Source organism: Myotis myotis, unplaced genomic scaffold, assembly GCF_014108235.1.
Source record: "Myotis myotis isolate mMyoMyo1 unplaced genomic scaffold, mMyoMyo1.p scaffold_m19_p_5, whole genome shotgun sequence".
Classification (NCBI taxonomy): Eukaryota; Metazoa; Chordata; class Mammalia; order Chiroptera; family Vespertilionidae; genus Myotis; species Myotis myotis.
This window is the reverse complement of record NW_023416357.1, coordinates 34,714,654-34,736,927: the sequence shown is the minus strand read 5'-3', so window position 1 is coordinate 34,736,927 and position 22,274 is coordinate 34,714,654. Positions and strand designations below refer to the sequence as shown.

General features: G+C 42.0%; 1 protein-coding gene across 20 annotated transcripts in view; it reads right to left on the bottom strand.

Annotated features, from left to right (window-relative positions):
- ERBIN (erbb2 interacting protein) overlaps positions 1-21,565 on the bottom strand; it is a 126,768-nt gene extending 105,203 nt beyond the window's left edge. For 18 of the 20 annotated variants that reach the window (XM_036309240.1, XM_036309245.1, XM_036309252.1 and 15 more), the window contains exon 1: positions 21,432-21,565. The gene's annotated coding sequence lies outside the window, so the exon portion shown is untranslated. Of the gene's footprint in view, positions 1-21,115; positions 21,209-21,431 lie in introns of those variants that run through there. The other 2 variants (XM_036309242.1, XM_036309241.1) reach the window with 2 other exon arrangements.
- Positions 21,566-22,274: the final 709 nt, after the last annotated feature.

Sequence of the window (22,274 nt, the reverse complement as noted above, 5' to 3'; positions counted from 1 at the left end):
ATGAAGGCATGCCAATTTATCATAGGGATGGTGTTCAGTGTCAGACTTCTTAAAGGGGCCAGTGAATAAATCTCACTGTTGGCATTTTATATGCTGTAGTGAATGAGTTAAGGACTATAATCAAAATATACTTACCACTTGCTATTGCTTTTGTTTTAATACTAGAGGCCCAGTGCACAAAATTTGTGCACTTGGGAGGGTCCCTCAGCCCAACCTGTGACCTCTCACAGTCCAGGAGCCCTCGGAGGATGTCTGACTGACAGCTTAGGCCCGCTCCAACAGGGAGCGGGCCTAAGCTGTCAGTCAGACATCCTTACCACCATCACTGTGCTTGCCAGCCATGAGCCCGGCTCTGGCTGAGTGTTGCTCCCCCTGTGGGAGTGCACTGACCACCAAGGGGCAGTCTCTGTGTTGAGTGCCTGTCACAGCAACCGGTCATTCTGCCACTGGGCTGAAACCCCTGAGGGGTCCCAGATTGAGAGAGGGCGCAGACCAGACTGAGAAACCCCACCAGTGCACGACTGGGGACGGGGAGGGATGTGGGAGGTTGTCCAGCCAGGGAGGGACCGTGGGAGTGTTCCAAGGCGTGTCTGGCTCATCCCACTCAGTCCCGATCGGCTGGAGCCCAGCAGCAAGCTAACCTACCAGTTGGAACGTATGCCCCGTGGTGGTCAGTGCATGTCATAGCAATTGGTCAAACAGTCGACTGTCTGCCCCCAGGTGATCAGTGCACGTCATGGCAAGCAGTTGAGCTGCCTCAGCATATCATTAGCATATTATGCTTTGATTGGTTGAACAGCCAACTGGACGACCAGAAATTTAGCCTATTAGGCTTTTATTATATAGGATTCAACTACTAGTGGCCCAGTGCACAAAATTTGTGCGCAGGGGCTGGGGGGTGCCCTCAGCTCAGCCTGCAGCCTCTCCAATCAGGGACCCCTTGGGGGATGTCAGACTGCTGGACATCCCTCTCGCAATTTGGGACCAGATTTGGTTCTGACTGGTCAGTTTCTATGCCAGTCAGCGTCAGAAGCTTCGCCTCCTAGGCAGCCATTGGCTCCTCGCAGTTCACCCAGATTTGGTTCTGATTGGTCAGTTTCTTTGCCAGTCAGCGTCTCCAGGCCTACCTCTGGGCCTGATCGGAGAGGTGGGGCCGATCAGCAGCTGCCCTGGGGTGCTGGCGAGCGGGCTGAACTGCTGACCTCTCAGAGAGAGAGAGAGAGAGAGGTGCAGCTGCTGGCGAGGCCTGGAGAAAGAAAGAGGCAAGGGCTGATCAGCAAGCTGCCACGGAGGCTGCGGATCAGATCCTGCTTCTCTCTCCAGGCCTCACCGGCAGCTCCTGATCAGCCCCGCCTCTCTCTCTCTCTCTCTCTCTCTCTCTCTCTCTCTCTCTCTCTCTCCCTCCCCCCCCCCCCCCACCCCCGGAGCGGTCAGCAGTTCAGCCTGCTCGCCAGCCCCCGCCCACCCGAGCCTGCTACGTGTGCAGCCTGGAGTTCGGTCATCTTTTCGGTCGTTTTGAACCTAACAGACCCTGGCTCTTTATATACATCGATAGTAGTGCTTTAACAGTTAAATGATGAAGAAACTCAAATATAAAAGCTCTGACTTCGCCCTGTATTTATAACTTCAGTGTACATGGTAAATTTAATACCTGTAAAAACTACTTTTAATAATTTTCCCTAGCATTTGATTGGCCACACTTTGTAATTAATTTCAGCTATGTACATAGAATAGCTTACTGAAATGCTAGGTATATGAATTGATTTTGGTCTATGACCCTTAATTTAACTGGCAGTCAAAGAGAACTTAATTTGTAGAGAAGTGTTACTCTGTATATTTCCATTAAGTGGGATTCACTGTAATACCTCTGCATTTATTCTATTGCCTCAACTGTTATTTGGCATGGCATATAATTTACCCTGCGGTATCACTGAAAGAAATGATACCTTTCCAAAGAAGGGGTTTATCATAATAAGCTGCTTCTTGAGGACTTGCACTTATAGAATTACACCTATGAATCCCTTCTTCATGCCATCTTTTAAAAAATATATGTAACTATATCAGTCCTTGGTTACATTTTTACTTTCTCTTTGCAACGTGATAAGCATCAGAGTAGTGACTTCTGGAGCAGGCTAACTTAGAAATTAAGAGTGATGATACTTTTACATGGACAATTTGCATGTCTGAGGCATGAAGGTGTTTTTTAGGTATGTTACAGGCTTACTTTAAACCAGCAGTCGCCAACCGGTGGTCCACGGATAAGGTCTTAAAGGTTGGCAACCACTGCTTTAAACCATTTAACGTATGCTTCAAAGTAACTGTAATTGAATCTTGGTAGTATAACAAATTATGATAAATAGCTTTAATTGTTGTTTAAAAGTCATGTGTTGCCCTGGCCAGTGTTTCTCAAGTGGCCCCATGCATGAAGGGTCTCGGGTTTGATTCCCAGTCAAGGGCACGTAACTGGGTTGCAGGTTCACTCCCTGCCCAGTCTGGGTGCATGCTGGAGACAACTAGTTGATGTGTCTACCTCACATAGATGTTTCTCTTTTTTTTTCTCTCTCTCCCTTTCTCTCTCTCTCTGAAAAGCAATGGAAAAATAATCCTTAGATGAGGATTAACAGCAACAAAAAAAGTCATGTTCCCAAACTTAAAACTGGATATCAGAAATTAAGCAATTCTTGAAATTTATGAGTGTCTCCTTAATATACCAACTACAAGAAAAAAAAGTGTCAAATGTTAAAACTTTCAGAAAAACTTATAGGAGAAATTTTTCAGGACATAGAGATAAGCAAAGCATCTTATATTTAAGAACAGCACAATAAAAAACTGATAAATTGGACCTCATAAATGAAAAATCTTACTCTGTAAAAAACTTGCTAAAAGAATGAAAGGGGGCTTCCATCATATAGAACCACCATTTCTGTTCAGAAAGCTAGCTGAACAGAAGTCCTACAACTAAGGATATAAAGGAGCAGCCACATCAAGGCTAGTAGGAGGGGCTGGTCCCACACCCACATGTGGCTGATAAATATCAGAAGGGATATCTGGGCTGCAGAGAAGCCCCCAGAGGAGTGAGGGGTCCCAGCCCCACACCAGACCTCCCAGTCCACAGTTCCAGTGCCAGGAAGAGAAGACCCCGTAACTTCTGGCTGTAAAAACAAACGGGGTTTGTGGGTGAGTGAGACAGAGGACTGCTGGAGTCCCAGATGTTCCTCTTAAAGGGCTCAAGCACGGGGGCTGCAGCTTCCTGAAGGAAACCAGAAACATACAAGGAAGAACTGAACTGTCTGGCATCAGGATGAGAGCTGGACAAGCAGCTTTCTCCCAGGCAGAAGTACTGGCAGAGGCCATTGTTCCTTTTCTGAGCCCCTCCCCACAGAGCTGGCAGGCAGGTGCCATATCTGAGTCTCCATCAACCTGGCTATCATTGTTGCCGAACTCAACGTGAGGGCCCACCCAAGCTGTTTCCAGTGGCTTTTCCATGTGTAGGGGCCTGTCTTGGACCATGCTTCAGACTTTTCTAAAATCTCTCAAACAAGCAGCATATGGCCTTGGCATGTCCATACCAATCATAAGTAGCGTCAGGCCCAGCACTAGTGGCAGCCGGTCTTGCTTCACAGTCATCTACAACAGGAGGGTGCACACAGTGCACATGGGGTGGGGGGCTGGCGGGGGGGAAGCACACCTGGAATGCCCAACTCAGGTGAATGGAAAGGCTGTGCCACTGGACCCTACACAATACATATTACATTAGGCTACTCTATCAAGCTTGGGAAACTTTATAGCTCTACCTAATACATAAAAACAAACACAGGGAGGCTGCCAAAATGAGGAGACAAAAAAACATGTCCCAAATGAAAGAAAAGAACCAAACTCCAGAAAAAGAACTAAACAAAATTGAGACAAGCAATCTATTAGGCACAGAGTTCAAAGCACTGGTTATAAGAATGCTCAATAAACTAGGGGAACAGTAGGTAAACTCAGTGAGACCTTCAACAAAGAAAAAGGAAACTTAGAAACAAAACTAAAAACATAAAAAAGAACCAGTCAGAAATAAAGAATACATTACAGGGAATTAACAGTAGAGTAGATGAAGCAGAGGATCATATCAGAGATTAGATAGAGATAAGGAGCAGAAACATCCAGCCAGAACAGCAAAAAGTAAAAGGAACCCAGCCCTGGCTGGTGTGGCTCAGTTGGTTGAGCTTTGTCCCATGACCAAAAGGTCACTGGTTTGCTTCCCAGTCAGGGCACATGCCCTGGTTATTAGCTCAATCCTGGGGAGATTGGGGGAAGGCATACAGGAGGTAGCTGATTAATGTCTCACACTGATGTTTCTCTCTCTTCCTCTCCCTTCCTCTCTCTAAAAATTAATAAAAAACCTTAGAAAGAAAAATAATCCAAAAAAAATGAGGACAGTATAAGGAGCCTCTGGGACAACTTCAAGAATACCAACATTCATTCATTATCATAGAGATGCCAGAAGGAGAAGGAAGAGAGAGCAAGAACTTGCAAGCCTATGTAAAAAAAAAATGACAGAAAATTTCCCTAACCTGGTGAAGGAAATAGACATACAAGTCTAGGAAGCACCGTGTTCTCAAAGAAGGCCCAAATCAAGACACACCGTAATCAAAATGCCAAAAGTTAACACATTGTTTGCGGGTAGTTTTATCGCGTGCTAACAGTTGGCGCGGGCCATTTTTGCTAATTTTTTGCGCAAATGGCAACGTTCAGTAAAATTACGATAACTTTAGTTTACGTATTTATACGTTACCCACATTCTACCGCTAGTCTATAAAAAACGTATTAATACGTGTCCTGCGCTCTACTACACTGGTAGAACGTGTAAACACGTTTCCCGCATACAATGTGTTAAAGACAAAGAGATTCTTATGAACAGAGAGAAGCAGTTAGTTACCTACAAGGAAGCTCCCATAAGACTGTCAACTGATTTCTCAACAGAAACTTTGCAGGCCAGAAGGGAGTGGCAAGAAATATTCAAAGTGATGCTAAGCAAGAACTAAAACATGGAAACAACACAGCTGTCCTCGGCAGATGAATTAAGAAAAAAAAAGAAAAAAAAAGGTATATTCAATGGAATACTCAGTCTCAAAAAGGAAATTTTAACACGGATAAACTTTGAGGACATTAAATAAAATAAGCCAGATCTAAAAAGAAAAATATTTTATGATTCCATTTATATGAGGCACTTCAAGTAATCACAATCATATGGACAGAAAAAATAGTGGCTGCCAGCAGCTAGGAGGAAGAAAGTAATGGGAAGCTATTGTTTAATGTGTAAAAAATTGCAATTCTGCAAGATGCAGAGAGTTCTAAAGATGAATGGTGTTGACTGGCACAACAATGTGTACTTAATACCACCAAAGTGAACACATAAAAAGTTAACAAAGTAAATTTTATGTGTATTTTACCACAATTCAAGCAAATACAGACTCGTGCACACACGCATGCAAAAAACAAAACAAACAAAAAATACACCACCTCATAGACACAGACAACAGTATGGTGATTATCAGAAGGAAAATGGGATGGGGGAGAGCGGTATAGGGAGATATAGATGGTGATGGAAGGCGACCTGACTTGGGATGGTGAACACACAATACTATATACAGATGATGTATTATAGAATTGTATACCTGAAACCTATATGATTTAATTAACCAATGTCAAGAAATTCAATAAAAAAGGAAACAATGAAAAAAAAGATTTTAAGTTATAACTCCAAAGAAGGGAAAACTTCTTAAATATCTGGAAAAGCTTCAGGGGAAACAATGGTACTTGAATTGGACTTGATGGATAAGTAGAACAATAACTAAAAAATTAGTGAAGAGAATGCTTCCACTTCTGCTTGTTTCTCCAGAAACTGTTAAGGCGAAGTACCAAAAGTTTATCATCTCTTTAAAAATTAGTTTCCAAACATTCAATACAGGTAACTTGAACATCGATGTTACACAATTCCTGTATATGTGCCAGTAAAAAAGCAATTTGATTTTCTCAAATAGTGCAAGTACCTTTTAACAGAGTATTTCTAATTCCTCCTTCTTCTCCTTTAATTTCACTCACCACTGAATACACTGCTACTATTCTAGCCAGCAATGGTGGATACATGTCATTATACATGTGTCAAAACCCATAGAATGTACATCACAAAGAGTAAACCCTAAAGTAAATGTAATGTAATATGAGTTAATATTGTACTGTAATGTGAGTTAATAATGTACCAATAATTGTTCCCCAATTATAACAAATATACAGGTTAACAGGAAAAATGGGGGCAGTGAAGTTTATGGGAACTCTATACTTTCTTAATTTTCCTATAAAGTTGAAACTACTAAAAAATAAAGTTAAAATCTAAAATTATAAATTACATACTGCCTTAGGATAAATCTTACCATGGGACTTTTTTTAAATTTATTGATTTGAGAGAGAGAGGAAAGGGGAGAGAGAAACATTGATCTCTTCTTCCACTTATTTATGTATTCACTGGTTGATTCTTGTATGTGGCCTGACTGGGATTGAATTCACAACCTGGTGTATCAGGGACAATGCTACCCTGCCAGGGCTCCATAGAACTTCTTGGCTCAAATATTGATGCTAACATTTTTTTGTAAATTGAGATGTTACTCTAGTTATTTCTAAAATTTAAAACAATCATCTATGAAGAACTGGCATCTGCCAAAGAGGTAAAAAAGTATATTAATACAAGATTTTCTTATTTATGAACTCAAAACTTTTTTTAATAACATCTATTGAAAACATTTGGAAAACAGTGCTATTCTAGCTTCCAGTTAGAAGTATAGTTGTGAAGGAAAAAAACAAACTATAGTTCTGGGGATCAAATACAGTTAACGATGCTTGACAGTGGCTAACAGATAGATCTTAAATATTCTCATCACAAAAAAAGGGTAATTATGTGACATAATGGAATGATAAGAGGTGATACTTAACTCAATGGTGGTAATCATATTGCAAAGTAAGTACACCAAATCAGTATGTTGTAAACATTAAACTTATACAATGTTATATGTCAATTATATCTCAATAAAGCTGGGACAGGAGGAGAAGCGAATTGAAAGGAGGTACGACAAGAAACTAAGATGGCGGCATAGGTAAACACCGGGAAATTGTCGCCTCACGCAACAATTGAAAATTACCGCAAAGGACTGAGCAAACATCATCCAGAACAACAGAAAGGCTGGCTGAGTGTAAATTCTACAACTAGAAGGAAAGAAAAGCACACTGAGAGCCAGAGGCGCTGCGGAGGTGAAGTGCAGAGGTACGGCGGCTCGCGTGCGCGCGAGTAAAGGGGGTGGCACCTGAGGACGCGGCTGTCTTTTTGAATCACAAGCTCCCGACTGCTCTGAACTCCAGTTCCGGGAAGTCTCTGGGGACCCAGGACTCATACAGGGAGAAGCTGGTCTGTCCGGCAGCGGGCGAACATGAAGGGGGCTTTCCCTCAGAGGTGCTTGCAGCAATTAGCGGGTCACTGAGACCCGCGACTCCGGGCGGAGAATCAGCCATAGCTGCTTGATCCGCCCTTTGATTCCCTGAGACCCCGCCCCACCCAGGCTGCGGCAGAGGCTTTTGCATGTGAATGTACCTAACTGCAGCCGAGCCAGGCAGACCCGGAACTTCCAAGAGAAGGCCCAAGGCCCCGCAGCAGCTTGCATTGCTTCACAGCTGAGCCTCTTCGTGGCTCCTGCTGTGTGGCCTCAGGCAGAGGCTGAATTAGCACCTCCTTAGATCCAGGAGCCACTGTACCCAGTGGTCAGAGGGGGATCATGCAACTCCTCAGATCCATAAGGGACACACTCAGGGAGCAGACTCAGTGAGCACCAAAGCCCCACTGAAGCAAGTCTTGCCCCAGAAGGGTGTCTTCAGCACAGAAGTTCTCCCACTTTAGACACAGCTTATTCTCACAGCCAATTGGCCTGGAGGTCAATTCCTCCCAGTGATCCTACAACAACCAAGGCACCAAGAGTGCACCAAGAGTGTCCACCCCAGGTAACTGGGGAGGCTGAGCTACTGGGCCCTACAGGACACCTGGCGCGCAGGGCCACTCTATCAACACAGGGAAGCTGCCAAAATGCGGAGACAAAGAAACAGGTCACAAATGGCAGAAATGGAGGAAAGCAAACGATTGGATATAGAGTTCAAGGCCACGTTTATAAGGTTTTTCAAGAATTTTATGGAAACCGCCGATAAATTTAATGAATCCCTCAATAAGTATAGTGAGACCATGGAGGACATGAAAAAGGACCAACTAGACATTAAGCATACACTGACTGAAATAAAGAATAATTTACAGAGATCCAGCAGCAGACAAGAGGATCCCAAGAATCAAGTCAAAGATTTGAAATACAAAGAAACAAAAAATACCCAACTGAAAAAGAAAAAAGAGATTCCAAAAATATGAAGATAGTGTAAGGAACCTCTGGGACAACTTCAAGCGTACCAACATCAGAATTATAGGGGTACCAGAAGGAGAGAGAGGGCAAGATATTGAAAACCTTTTTGAAGAAATAATGACAGAAAACTTCCCCTACCTGGTGAAAGAAATGGACTTACAAGTCCAGGAAGCACAGAGAACCCCAAACAAAAGGAATCCAAAGAGGACCACACCAAGACACATCATAATTAAAATGCCAAGAGCAAAAGATAGAGATTCTTAAAAGCAGCAAGAGAAAGACAGTCAGTTACCTACAAGGGAGTACCCATACGACTGTCAGCTGATTTCTCAACAGAAACCATGCAGGCCAGAAGAGAGCGGCAAGAAATATTCAAAGTGATGAATAGCAAGAACCTGCAACCAAGATTACTTTATCCAGCAAAGCTATCATTCAGAATAGAAGGTCAGATAAAGAGCTTCACGGATAAGAAAAAGCTAAAGGAGTTCATCACCACCAAACCAGCATTATATGAAATGCTGAAAGGTATTCTTTAAGAAGAGGAAGAAGAAAAAGGAACTCTTACCATTTGCCACAGCATGGATGGAACTGGAGAGCGGATAAATACCACATGATCTCACTCATTTGTGGAATATAATGAACAACATAAGCTGATGAACAAGGACTGATCCAGAGACGGAGAGGCATTGATTGGACTGTCGGGACTTGGAGGGAAGGTAGGGGAGGGTGGGGGTAAGGGGGAAAGATCAACCAAAGGACTTATATGCAAGCATATAGGCCTAATCAATGGACATGGACAACGGGGGGGTGAGGGCATGAGAGGGTAACGTGGGGACAAGGACACATATGTAATATCTTAATCAATAAAAAATATATTAAAAAAAAAAGAAAGAAAGGAGATACAATATAAAGTAAAATAAAAGTGAACATCTGGCACATAAAACACAGTGCTATTCCAAAGAAACTGTACACTTCATAACATACTTAGGAAAATGCTTGTATAAGGGAAAAGCCAATAATCAGGAAACCTGAATTTATTTTTCTAATCTCATTTATGTCACTAGCAAACTAGATGACCTCTAAGATTTCACTTCCCCCTCTGGGCCAATAGTTTCCTCTTCTGATAATTAAAAAGAAAAGGAAGAAGGTTATGTGAACAGACTATTTCTAAGTTAGTCGCTTTCAGTGATAAAATCCACTGAATATGAAGAAAATATTAGCATTCTGGAGAACATAGCTTTCATTTATACCAAATCATCTATTAAATATATTACAATGAAGGATGATACCAAGGTCAGTGAAACATGAAAATTGACAAAATTAACCCTAAGGTGTAAGTAGTGGCAAAGATCTCTTGGGAAATATTTATTAGGCATATAAACTACATAACTAGAGAGTTTACTATTATCCTCCTACATAATAAAGAAGGAATATGCAAATTGACCGTCACTCCACCATAAAGATGGCTGTGCTCACAGTGGAGGTGGGGTTTCCATAACACAAGATGGCTGCACCCACAGCGGAGGCCGAGTTCCCGTAACGAGCAATCAGCAGGGACCTGAGGCTGTGCCCCCCGGCGCGGGGCTTGACAGGGGACCCGAGGCTGCACCCCCCCCCCCCGCCAGGCCAGGTGACCTCAGGCCGCACCCCCTGCCCAGCAGGGCTTGACAGGGGACCTCAGGCCGTGCCCCCTGTCCTGGCACCAGGGACCTCAGGCCACGCCCCCCCGCATGGTGGGGCTTGACGGGGGACCTCAAGGTGCGCCCCCCACTCCAGTGCTGGGCTGGGGGACCTGAGGCTGCTCCCCTCTCCCTGGGCCAGGAGACCTCAGGCCACGCCCCTGCCCAGCGGGGCTTGACAGGGGACCTGAGCCTGCGCCCCCTCCTGGTAGGGCCTGACAGGGGATCTCAAGCCGAATCCCCCACCCAGCGGGGCTTGACAGTGGACCTCAAGGCATGACCCCCGCCCCAGACTGGGGAACCTCAGGCCGTGCCCCCTGTCCAGGTGCCGGGCCAGGGGACCTGAGGCTGTGCCTGCTGCCTGGCGGGGCTTGACAAGGGTGGGACCGGCCGGGTCTGGATCTAGCCCAATGGAGAGGGGGAGCAGCCAGGTCTAGGTCTCATGCGATTTTGAGGCACACATGGGTGGGCAGGGACTTGACTATGGGTCCCAGACACTGACAGGAGGAAGATTTTCATATACATTTTACTAGTTTTCTTCCATCTCTGACACTTCTATTATAGAGAAAGGGCAAATAGCAATATTAAAATATCTCCTCTAATTAATTCCCTTTTAATGTGCATGAATTTTTGTGCACCGGGCCACTAGTAATCAAATAAAAGACCAAAATAACTGTTACTGATATACATAATTATTACTGTGCATCACACTAAATACTAAGCAGTTCAAGGAAAATGTTTACAATTAGTATTGTTGGTTTTTTTTCAGAGATAAACAAAAAAGTTAAGAAACCACAAGAGTCAAGAAGCCATTCTTATGTCTAAGGGTAGGGCAAAAGTAGGTTTATAGTTGTGAGTATACATGGCTTAGTGGTTGAGGATCAACCTATAATCAGAAGGTCAGGGTTCGATTCCTGGGCAGGGTATATACCCAGTTTGTGGGCTCGATCCCCAGTAGGGGCATGCAGGAGGCAACCAATCGATGATTCTCTCTGATCATGGATGTTTCTATCTCTCTCTCTCCCTCTCCCTTCCTCTCTGAAATCAATAAAAAATATATTTAAAAAAGAATAAACCCATATTCTGTACAGTATTATCATGTATAACAACCTAGAAACAATCCTAATGCTAACAGACACACACACAATTCCCTTACATATAAATAAAATATATCTCCCATTTTTATTTAAAGATACTTATACATGCACATGTATGTACATGCACACAGTTATGCTGTAATGCATATAAATGTCCAAAAATACAAAACACACTAACAAGAGTATCTCTGGGAAATGGGATTATGAAGACTTTTCATCTTCTATAAGTTCTGTATGTGAATTTTTAGAAGCAGAAAAAAATGAAGGTAATTGTTTTAGCCCTTTACCTTTCCAGTTCCAACCTTCCTAGCCTACCTTAAAGTATCTCACTCTTAAATACTTAAAAGATAGACTTGCTAGAAATAGTATTGATTTTAATAACTAAGGTTAGGAAGATAACGAAGATGACTCCCAGAATTTCTTGTTTGTGAACTGTTTTCAAAAGAAATAGCAAACAAGACACTATGTTGATATCAGGTATCTAACAAATCAAACTGTATCTACTATACACAGTCTCTGCTATTCTGCAGTTAGTCCCAGAACAATTAACTAAAGCTTTTTAAGTCTCCAGAGATTAATAGGGCACCCAAAGAATCCATTTGCTGCAGCCAGGATCCTTATCTTTTCCTAGAAAACTGAGAGTAAATCTATTCTAGTCACAAAAAGATATCCCAGTATGCCTCTTAAACCAGTTCCAAAATCTTCAGGGATGGGGAAGTCAAACCAACTTTTTCTAGGCTGGGTGTTAGCCTTGTCAAGGAGATTCATTTTTAGATTACAAAACAAACAAAACAACCTCCTCCCCATCCCACCACCAGATACACAAAGGTTCTAAAATTACTCTAAGGTTTGAAATTCCAAGGACATCATTATCAGGATAGACACATGCTCCAAACATTGGAATTATGCAAACAATATAACCTCAATATGGAAAAACACAGCTGCATCAAAATCACTGTACTCACACTAAAATGGAGCTCCAACATTATCTTCACAAGAAACTTATCCAATGTGGACAATAAAAGTACTGATTCTTGAACAATTTAATCAAAATACATGATAATGGAGCCCTGGCCGGGGGGGCTCAGTTGGTTGGAGTGTCATCCCATAAAACAAAGGGTTATAGGTTCGATTACCAGTCAGGGCACATACCTAGGTTTTGGGGCACATACAAGAAGCAATCAATTGATCTATGTTTCTCTCTGACTCTCTCCCCATGCTCCTTTGCTCTCTCCCACTTCCTCTCTGTCTCTCCCCCTCTTTCTCCTCTCTCCCTCTCTAAAAACAACAACAAAAAATCAATAAAAACATATCCTCAGGTGAGGATTAAAAAAAAGATAATGGAGTACCACCCAGTGAATATAATCATATATATATGGCTAATATGCAAAGTGTCCCCTCGGGAGTTCAACCGCTCGCTATGACATGCGCTGACTACCAGGGGGGCAACGAGGGATGAAAGAAGGCCCCAGCCAGCAGCCAGAAGGCCCCAATCAGCCCTGATCACCGGCTAGGCTCAGAGACCCTACCTGTACACATATTTTGTGCACCAGGCCTCTAGTAGGTAGAGGCCTCTAGTAAGTGTAAGTAAGTGAATAAATTAAAAATCTGATGAGGAAGAAAATATTTGCAGTTTCAAAAAAAACTATCCTAAAAATATTTAATTACAAATGAGCTAAGATTACCTTCCCATAGGTGTCTAGCAGTTATAACCCTTACACACACAATCAATGACTACCAGCAACGGGACAAGTGGAACTACCTACAACCTAGTAAGATGCAAAGAGAAGAATGCAGTACCACTTTCAGGATAAGCCTGCCAAAGATCTAATACAAATCTAGTCATGAAACCTAATCAAAGATATACTCATAAGAATATCAGAGAAATGCAAATTTAGGGATAGTCTACAAAATAACTTGATCTGTAATCTTCAAAAGTGTCAAGACCAGCCGTGGGCAAACTACGGCCTGCGGGCCGGATCCGGCCGTTTGAAATGAATAAAACTATTGAAAAAAAAGACCGTACCCTTTTATGTAATGATGTTTACTTTGAATTTATATTAGTTCACACAAACACTCCATCCATGCTTATGTGCCGGCCCTCCGGTCCAGTTTAAGAACCCATTGTGGCCCTCGAGTCAAAAAGTTTGCCCACCCCTGGTCAAGACCCTGGATGGAAGTAAATGCAGAAATTGTTCCAGATTAAAGACTAAAGAAACATGACAACTAAATGTAATCCATGGTTCTAAACTGGATCCTTTTGCTCTGAAAGACTGGGACAACTGGTGAAATTTATGCATTCTTTGTTAACTTCCTAATTTTTTTTTTTTAATATATTTTATTGATTTTTTTACAGAGAGGAAAGAAGAGAGATAGAGAGTTAGAAACATCGATGAGAGAGAATCATCGATCAGCCGCCTCCCGCACATCTCCCACTGGGGATATGCCTGCAACCCAGGTACATGCCCTTGACCGGAATCGAACCCGGGACCTCCCAGTCCGCAGGCCGACGCTCTATCCACTGAGCCAAACCGGTTTCGGCTAACTTCCTAATTTTGATTGTTACGAAGCCATTCTGTATGAGAATGTCCTTGTTTACTGTAGGAAATAAACATTAAGTATTGGGGGTTAATGACGTATCATGTGGGCAACTTATTGTCAAGTGGTTCAGGAACAAAAATGTTCTTTGTACTATGCTTCCAACTTTCCTGTATATTTATTATTCTTCCAAACTTTAAAATATGAAAAAAAGAATTACAAAAAAATGTACAGCAGTACTAAAAACCTGGGAGTAGTATATCTACACATGAGAACAGAAAGGAATTTGTAGATAACACAAAATGAATTGGGGGTTGAGGGGAGGGGAATGATAATAAAGCACAACACATCTGAGGAACCAGATACACAAAACAAGCATAAAGTGGGATCTCCAAAAGAAGGATAAGTTTTCTTAACAAGAAGGATTGGGAGCAGTGTGTCCTGGGCAGTCATCCAGGTAGTAAAAACCACAGAATAGCTGCCATGTTTAAGGCCTCCAGCACAGCTCTCTATACTGTAGGTATAGACACTTGGGCAGTATAATTGTGAAAACAGGAGAATTATTATGTCCCGAGGGACAGGAAACATGTTAGAGGACAAGGAACCCAAATACCTAAAAGAGAAACCCATTAGCTAAATAAACCAAAGCCAGAAGAATAGGGATTCACTTAGGTGGGGGATATATACTTAAATAACCAATATGGTATAGTCTGGACCATAACATGAAACTTGAACCACCACAACAAAATAAATCTGACATCTGAGGAAAAACCAAAAGCCTGATGGGTATACTAAGTACAATAAGATCAAATTTCCTATACTGAAAATAGAGGAAAATGTAAAAGTAAAATCAACTCCTATAAAAAAGCAGAGCTCTTAGCAACTCTATCCGACCCCCGCCCCCCCCCCCCGAAAAGTAAGAAAATAATTAAAAAGAACTGAAGACCAAATAAGTGAGCTAAAATATCAAGCCTCAAGATACTCCCTGACACCAGGGGAAAGGGGGGCGGGATAGGAGGAGGTAGAGAAGTAATGAAAGCTCCATAAATCCCAATATTCACCTATTTCTCCAAGTGTTATCTAAGGGCCCTGGAAGTTTGAGACACTTTCAAGTAGTCTTCAAGGTCAAAACTATTTTCATAATAATACTAGATCATTTGCCCCTTCCTGACAGCAATGGTGCAAAAGAAATTGTGGGTAAAAAAAATGCTAGTACCTCAGCGCACACAATAAGCTGTGGTACCAAGCCATACTAATACCACACTACATACTCCCAGATATCTTTTTATTTTTTTTAATGTGTTTTATTGATTTTTTACAGAGAGGAAGGGAGAGGGATAGAGAGTTAGAAACATCGATGAGAGAGAAATATCAATCAGCTGCCTCCTGCACATTCCCTACTGGGGATGTGCCCACAACCAAGGTACACGCCCTTGACCGGAATCGAACCTGGGACCCTTGAGTCCGCAGGCCGATGCTCTAGCCACTGAGCCAAACCGGTTAGGGCCCAGATATCTTTTTAAATGCCACTTTCAATTAAGAATATCTCTAACGGTCTGGCCACTGTGACTCAGTGGTTGAGCATGAACCATGAACAAAGAGGTTACCAGTTCTATTCCCAGCCAGGGCACATGCCTGGGTTGTGGGCTCAATATCTCTCTATCCTTCTCCCTTCTTCTCTCTCTAAAACTCAAAAGAAAAAGAAAAAATTTAAAAAAAGAATATCTCTAATGAAGCGGTGAAAAATAACTTTATTCCATCTCAACATTTCAATATATGTCTTTCTTTAAATCTCTTGTATAATTATTTTGAGTTATGAGTGTAATTAACCTTTCTTTCATGGAACACCATTTGACCAACGAACAAATAGAAAACTACCCCACTGTTTTTTGACAGACATCTTCTCAAAAATAAAGTTAGCTTGCAACTTCAAAGGAAAGACACTAACATGTTTGTTACCAATGATTAGTACTTCAACTTCCAAGTGAAAATTTAGAATGGTAAAAACTTTGAGCTTGAGAGCTTCACAAAATTAAAGACTTTCTGATGAGATTAGTGGTGATATAAACATTTTTTTTTGTTAATGCATAATTAAATGTGTCAACATTTGGGGGGAAATGTGTAATTCAATGAACCAGTACTTTTCTTTTTAAAAAATTTTTTTTAAAAAATATATTCTATTGATTTTTTACAGAGAAGAAGGGAGAGGGATAGAGAGTTAGAAACATCGATCAGCTGCCTCCTGCACACTCCCCACTGGGGATGTGCCCGCAACCAAGGTACATGCCCTTGACTGGAATCGAACCTGGGACGACGCTCTATCCACTGAGCCAAACTGGTCAGGGCTGAACCAGTACTTTTCAAACACCAATATATGGTGTTAAACCATGAGCAGGTAAAAGATTCAAAATGCAAGAAAAACAATAAATTTTTAGGTAACAAGAAATGAAGAATTCATTGATATGGTTTCACATTTGACATTGCAGCTACCCTTTAAAATACTATTTGTCAAATTTTGGTATGGTGCCCTGACCAGTTTGGCTCAGTGGATAGAGCGTCGGCCTGTGGACTGAAGAGTCCCAGGTTCGATTCCAGTCAAGGGCATGTACCTTGGTTGCGGGCACATCCCCAGTGGGGGGTGTGCATGAGGCAGCTGATCGATGTTTCTCTCTCATCGATGTTTCTAACTCTCTATCCCTCTCCCTTCCTCTCTGTAAAAAAATCAATAAAATATATTTTAAAAAAATTTTGATATGGTATCAAAGAATACCCTCAATCACCTAAAAACGCTATGAAAATACTCCTCCCCTTTTCAAACAATATCTGTATAATGTTGGATTTTCTTCATATATTTCAACCAAAACATACTGCAACAAGATTGAATGTACAAGTGGATATGACAAGTCGAGACGAGCTGTTTTCTATTCAACCATACATAAGGGACTTGCAGAAATATATAACAATCCCACATTTTGGCTTAAGATTTGTTTTGAAAAATAGTTATTTTTTAAGACAGTGTTATGCATAGTTTATTGTTATTTTAAATTAATATTTTAAAATTTCTAATATGGGAAATATAACCCACATAAACCAAAGCTTTGGGTTCTCAGTAATTTGCTAGAATATAAGGAGATCCCAAGACCTTAGGGTTATTTACTTCTAATTATACTATGCTATAATAGAGTGTCTCCTTCTAAGGACAAATGAAATATATAAGGCACTCTGTCCCAAAGCAAGTTGTCTAAGACAACCCTGTCTTCGAAGTTTTCAGTCTTTTTTCCTTTTCTATTCCCTTGCTGTCACACCATAGGCCAGCGGTTCTCAACCTGGGGGTCGAAGGACCGTTTCACAGGGGCTGCCTAAGACCATCGGAAAACACATATATAATTACATATTGTTTTTGTGATTAATCACTATGCTTTAATTATGTTCAATTTGTAACAATGAAAATACATCCTGCATATCAGATATTTACATTACGATTCATAACAGTAGCAAAATTACAGTTATGAAGTAGCAACGAAAATAATTTTATGGTTGGGGGTCACCACAACGTGAGGAACTATATTAAAGGGTCTCGGCATTAGGAAGGTTGAGAACCACTGCCATAGGCCATAACTTTATAATGCTGTCAAACTGCCTCCTCACCCCTTCTGGTACACCAAAAAGGCAGGAAAGAGCTTACTATATACAAAATTAAATGGGCTTGGCATAAGGATGGCCTTATGAATGAAGTCCTCTGACTTTATTTTGCCTGTTTTGATTTCTTAGATGTCTTTTTATTTTCAAGTTTTTCTACTACATTCTATATCTAAAGTCATAAATAACCACCATGTAAGTAGGTACTTCTTTTATTAACTTAATTTTTTGATATTCTTTTTTATTGTCTTACATACTATCACTTATTTATAAAGCCTGGCAAGGCCTTCTTCATCCAATGACACCTGGAACAAAATTTGAAGTGACAAGAATAAAGTGAATGACAGAATTTCACTGTGCTTATTTCATAAAAACAAAGAAAGGCAATTTCAAAATTTTAGGAACACTACAGAGAAGACATCTAACTTTAAGAGGTAAGACAGGAAGAAAAAGAACAAAATGTAGAAGGTAGGTACATAGATAAAAGGTTTGTGTGTTTTAAGAGGCCAAACACATAAAATATGGATAGGTGGTTGTAGAGAGTCTTAATACAATAGTACATAACAACCTGATCTTAGCAAAGGTAATTTAAGGGATATTAAAGAAAAAAAAAGAATTGAGGCAACAAAGTACAAATAAAAACAACACATTAATAAATACCAGATTAAAATATTGATATGTAAACTGAGTTGGAATGCAAAAGGGATATTCAGAATTACACAGGGCTGACAAAATAAACTTTATCTACTCATGTTTTAAACAGGTTTTTTAGGTGATAAACATGGACTAATAAAGTCTAGGAGAGGGGAAGGACAAAATATAATTAAGAAACATCAGCTGAATATAGAGAAAATAGGGGAAGTAAATGAAGCTAAAATAGGAGAAGTAAATGAAGCTAACTAAAAATAGGAAGCTAAAGGAATTAGTAAAGAAAGTGGAATAACAGCTAGATTTTTTTTTTTTTTACAATTAGGAAATATAAGATAGAGGAGACAGCTAAAAGGTAAACTGAAACATGAGTGTAGTAGGATTCAATAATTAGTGATGATAAGCACCAAGAAAAAAACAAAAAGCAAATAATGTGGAATAAATCAAAGATAGGTAAAAAACAGAAGTGCTGGGCTTATTTCCTTAGAAAATTCAAAAGCAAATATAACACAGCAACAATTCATGTACACATTTTCTATTCAAGAGCAAATAGTATGCACTCAAAAACGGAATAACCTATTGTGAACAATATGTTGTCAGAAAAGGACCTCTTTAGGACTTTTATCCAGTGTTCCCAGAAAAAAACAAAGCATGTAACAGAAATGGATGGGAAAGAGTGAAAGGCAATGAAATGTGTTTAAAAAAAATTCTAGATAAATAACAATTACATAAAGAAGTGCTTTGCCATCCAAAACCAGTAAAATTCTGCATTATCCCAAATACTTTTAAATATTGCCATTATCTATTTCTAAACCAAAAATAGCTTAAACTCTAAATCAGGTTATCTATAAGCAATTATTTAAAATAAGTGCCATATATGCATCTAACTTTCTGAAAAGTTAAAGTGTGTTTATTAAAGTATGATATTGTTTACTATCAAGAGCTCAGCACCAATATCTCTAAAGTAGCTGAATTTTAAAGACTTACTAATGATAAATGTAAAATATCTATAGTTATTACAATAAAATAATGGTTTCCATTTTTTAACCTCTGTAAGCTAGAAAAATACATGAAAAGTCTGCAACCGCTTGTTCTCAAACAGTAGACTGACTTCATAATGTAATACTTGAATTAATTACTTGAAGGATTAAGTTTATCACTACTGAAAACTAGCACCTTCAAATAAACAGCTCCATTAAATGTACATTTTATGCAGTATAAGCAAATACTGGAAATACTCTAGATCTGACAATTTAACCCGAGAAAACCCACACAAATACAAGAATATCCGAAATTTAAAGTCATTTAGAGATATTTTAACTCATTATCACCTTTTTAAAATTTCTTTACAAACCATTGTCACATTTAAACAAGGCTTTGAAAATATTTATACTGTGACAATAACATAAGGCCTAATATTCATTAAGTTAATTCAGTGTTAAACTAACAAAAGTGTAAGTAATCCACAAAGTAAATTTTCCTTTCAGGGGGAGGGGCAGGGAGGCATTGATGGCAACTACAAAGATGAATATCTCGCTTCTAAAAAATGTGTCTCTGCAAACATATTGCCCCCTCAAGAAAAAAATTCAAGAACAAGATCTAAAAACAGGGATTTAAGTAGTTGAGTGCTGCAATACTTTTTATATGTAAAATTTACTAATGCAGAGAATTAAAGTGATAATTCTCTATAAAAGATTTGCTCCATTAAGGCTTTGTTGCTCTGAGGCCAAGTATAAGCCATATAAGGAAACTGAGGTTCAATGCCATTTATTTTGTTCCGCTCTTTCAGGTGCCCAAGAATAACCTTTCGCTGCCTAATGATATGTTCCAAAATCATAAAGTAGATCAGTTATGCACTTAAATTCCTTGATAAGGCTACTTTGACTTAACAGGAATTTCTGGGTGGTTCCCAAATCTTACCAACTTAAAAAAAAAAAATTTCCAGAGACTAAGCTCTGAGGGGAAAAAAATCAAAATATATACTAACAAACAGTCAAAAGAATTCCATTTTGAAATGTATTTACTAAATAACAAAGAACAAGCTGTGAAATATTTGATCCGGCTCTTTAAGACCTACCTTTTCTTTTCTTTGAACTTAAGCCAACAATTTTTCTTGGGGAAGCATGGACAAACCCAACAATTTATACTTAAGATATACCTACCCACAGAATCTCACATTTATTTAATAACTAGTCAAAAGCACAGTATTAACTTTCACCTCCCTTTACCTCAAAAGTATGGGGAGGGGGGCGAAGGGGGGGTGGAGACACACACTTTGAAGACACCACTGTGCTTGCTGCGACCAGAGCTGGCTGGACCTCTCAGGGCCGCCGACGGGCTCCGAAGTGTTTGCAGCCCTGACCGGTGGAATGTCGCCCGCGCTTCCCCAGTTCCTGCCCCCCGAGTGGGGCACCTCTTACCAGCCACGGAGGTGGAGCGGGCCACAACGTTAGGGCCGACACAACCATGGAAACACTCTACTATTCAAAAAACACTCTGCTATTTATCAGTCAGTACGATTCCCATGAAAATCATTGCAAGGGCTTTACTTCCCTTCCTGTGTGTTCTGCTCTCAATTGCAGAGAAGTCCCAACAAATCCAACCACTCACAGGGGTTCGTTTTTTTATCCTGACTCTCTTCATCCATAACACGACTCCTTCCTTTTTCTTCCCACTAAGTCAGTTACACAGAAACATCGAGCAGACGCTGCTTTCAATTAATTAACCCGACGATTATTACAAGGTTCTAAATGCCTGAAAGGAACCAGATACTGAAGAAATATTACCTACCTAGAAAAACAACTAAGAATGGCGCTTTTTTTGTTGTTTATATGGCTTTTCTCACATAGTTATAAAGATTGGAACTAAAAAAAATCTCTCTATAGGATGAAACGCAAACGCCAGATACTCGGTCTCAGTATAAACAAACGCGGCAGCCATCTCAACAGCAGCAAATCACTCGCTGCAGCCACCTAACTAACTTTCTCCCACAGCAAAAGTTGCCAGGCTCAGCAACTTAATAAATAAAAAGTGTGTGTGTGTGTGTGTGTGTGTGTGTGTGTGTGTGTGTATCTATATATACCGCATATGCTCCGGAAAAGCAAGACTTCGGGACCTAGTGCTGAACAAAGGCGGTCTTTCTTCCGATCGCTTGAAAGTTTTCTTCCCACCGCATTCTTCCGACCTCTGCTGAAATAACTCGAGTCCAGATGGTGCTGGGGAGGGGGTGGGGTGGGGGGGGTGGCATGGGGGCCGATTCTGCTCTTTAGCACCTGAAACACTACCCAGCTCGACAGCAGCAAAGGAGAACGGAGGACAACTTGGGGGAAAGGAAGCTGCATTCTTCTCTTCCCTGCCCAGGAGCTGCGGGACCTGGAGACACCCTTCGTGCCCATTACCTTTCGGTCGGACGGTGTCTCAGGGCAGCTTTCTCAGGGCTCCGCCAGACATGGTTTCCTCCCCTTCATTAGTCACTGGGGCTCCGGCCGAACTCCTCCCGGTGAGAGCGGATGCGGGGCGGCCTCCCGCGGTCAGAAGAGCGGCGGCGGCGGGGGCTGGGGCTGGGGCTGGGGCTGGGAGCGGGCTGGCGTTCGCGTCTCGAGTTTTGCAGGAGTTTCCCAGCCCCGACCAGGATCTCCGCCGGGAGAAAAAAAAAAAAACTTTTCACTCGTGACACCGCCCGGAATTACCGTGCGAAACTCACTTCCGGCCTTGGCGAGCGGCAGGATCCAGCTCGGTCCAGGGGAACCCGGAAAACCAGCTCCGCGCCGGGGCGGCGGCGGAGGGGGCGGCGGCGGCCTCGGCCCGGGCCCCCGGCGCGCCCCGCTCTCCCGACGGCGGCGGCGGGGCCCGGCCGCGGGGACACGAACGCGGCGGGGCGCTGGGACCTCGGCCGCGCTAGGCCGCCGCCTCCTCCTCCGCGCCGTCCCCGGAGCCGGGCGGCGGGGTTATTGTCTCGACAGCGCCTGCCGCGCCCTTCGCCGCGCCGCCGCCCGGGGCCGAGGGGCCGAGCGGGCCGTCTGTCGGGCCGTCCGTCCTTCCGTCCGGCCCGCCCCGCCTTCCCCACTTGCCCTCGTCTCCCGCTCTCGGTTTCCCGCCGCCGCGCCTCCGCTCCCTCCTCGTCCTTCTTCCCCGGCTGCGCGGCTCCCCCGGGAAGCGCAGGGGAGGGGGCGGCGGCTGCGTCTCCTCACGAGCTCGCGGGGCCGCCACAGGGGCAGAGGCTGCGTCCCGCGCCGCCGCGC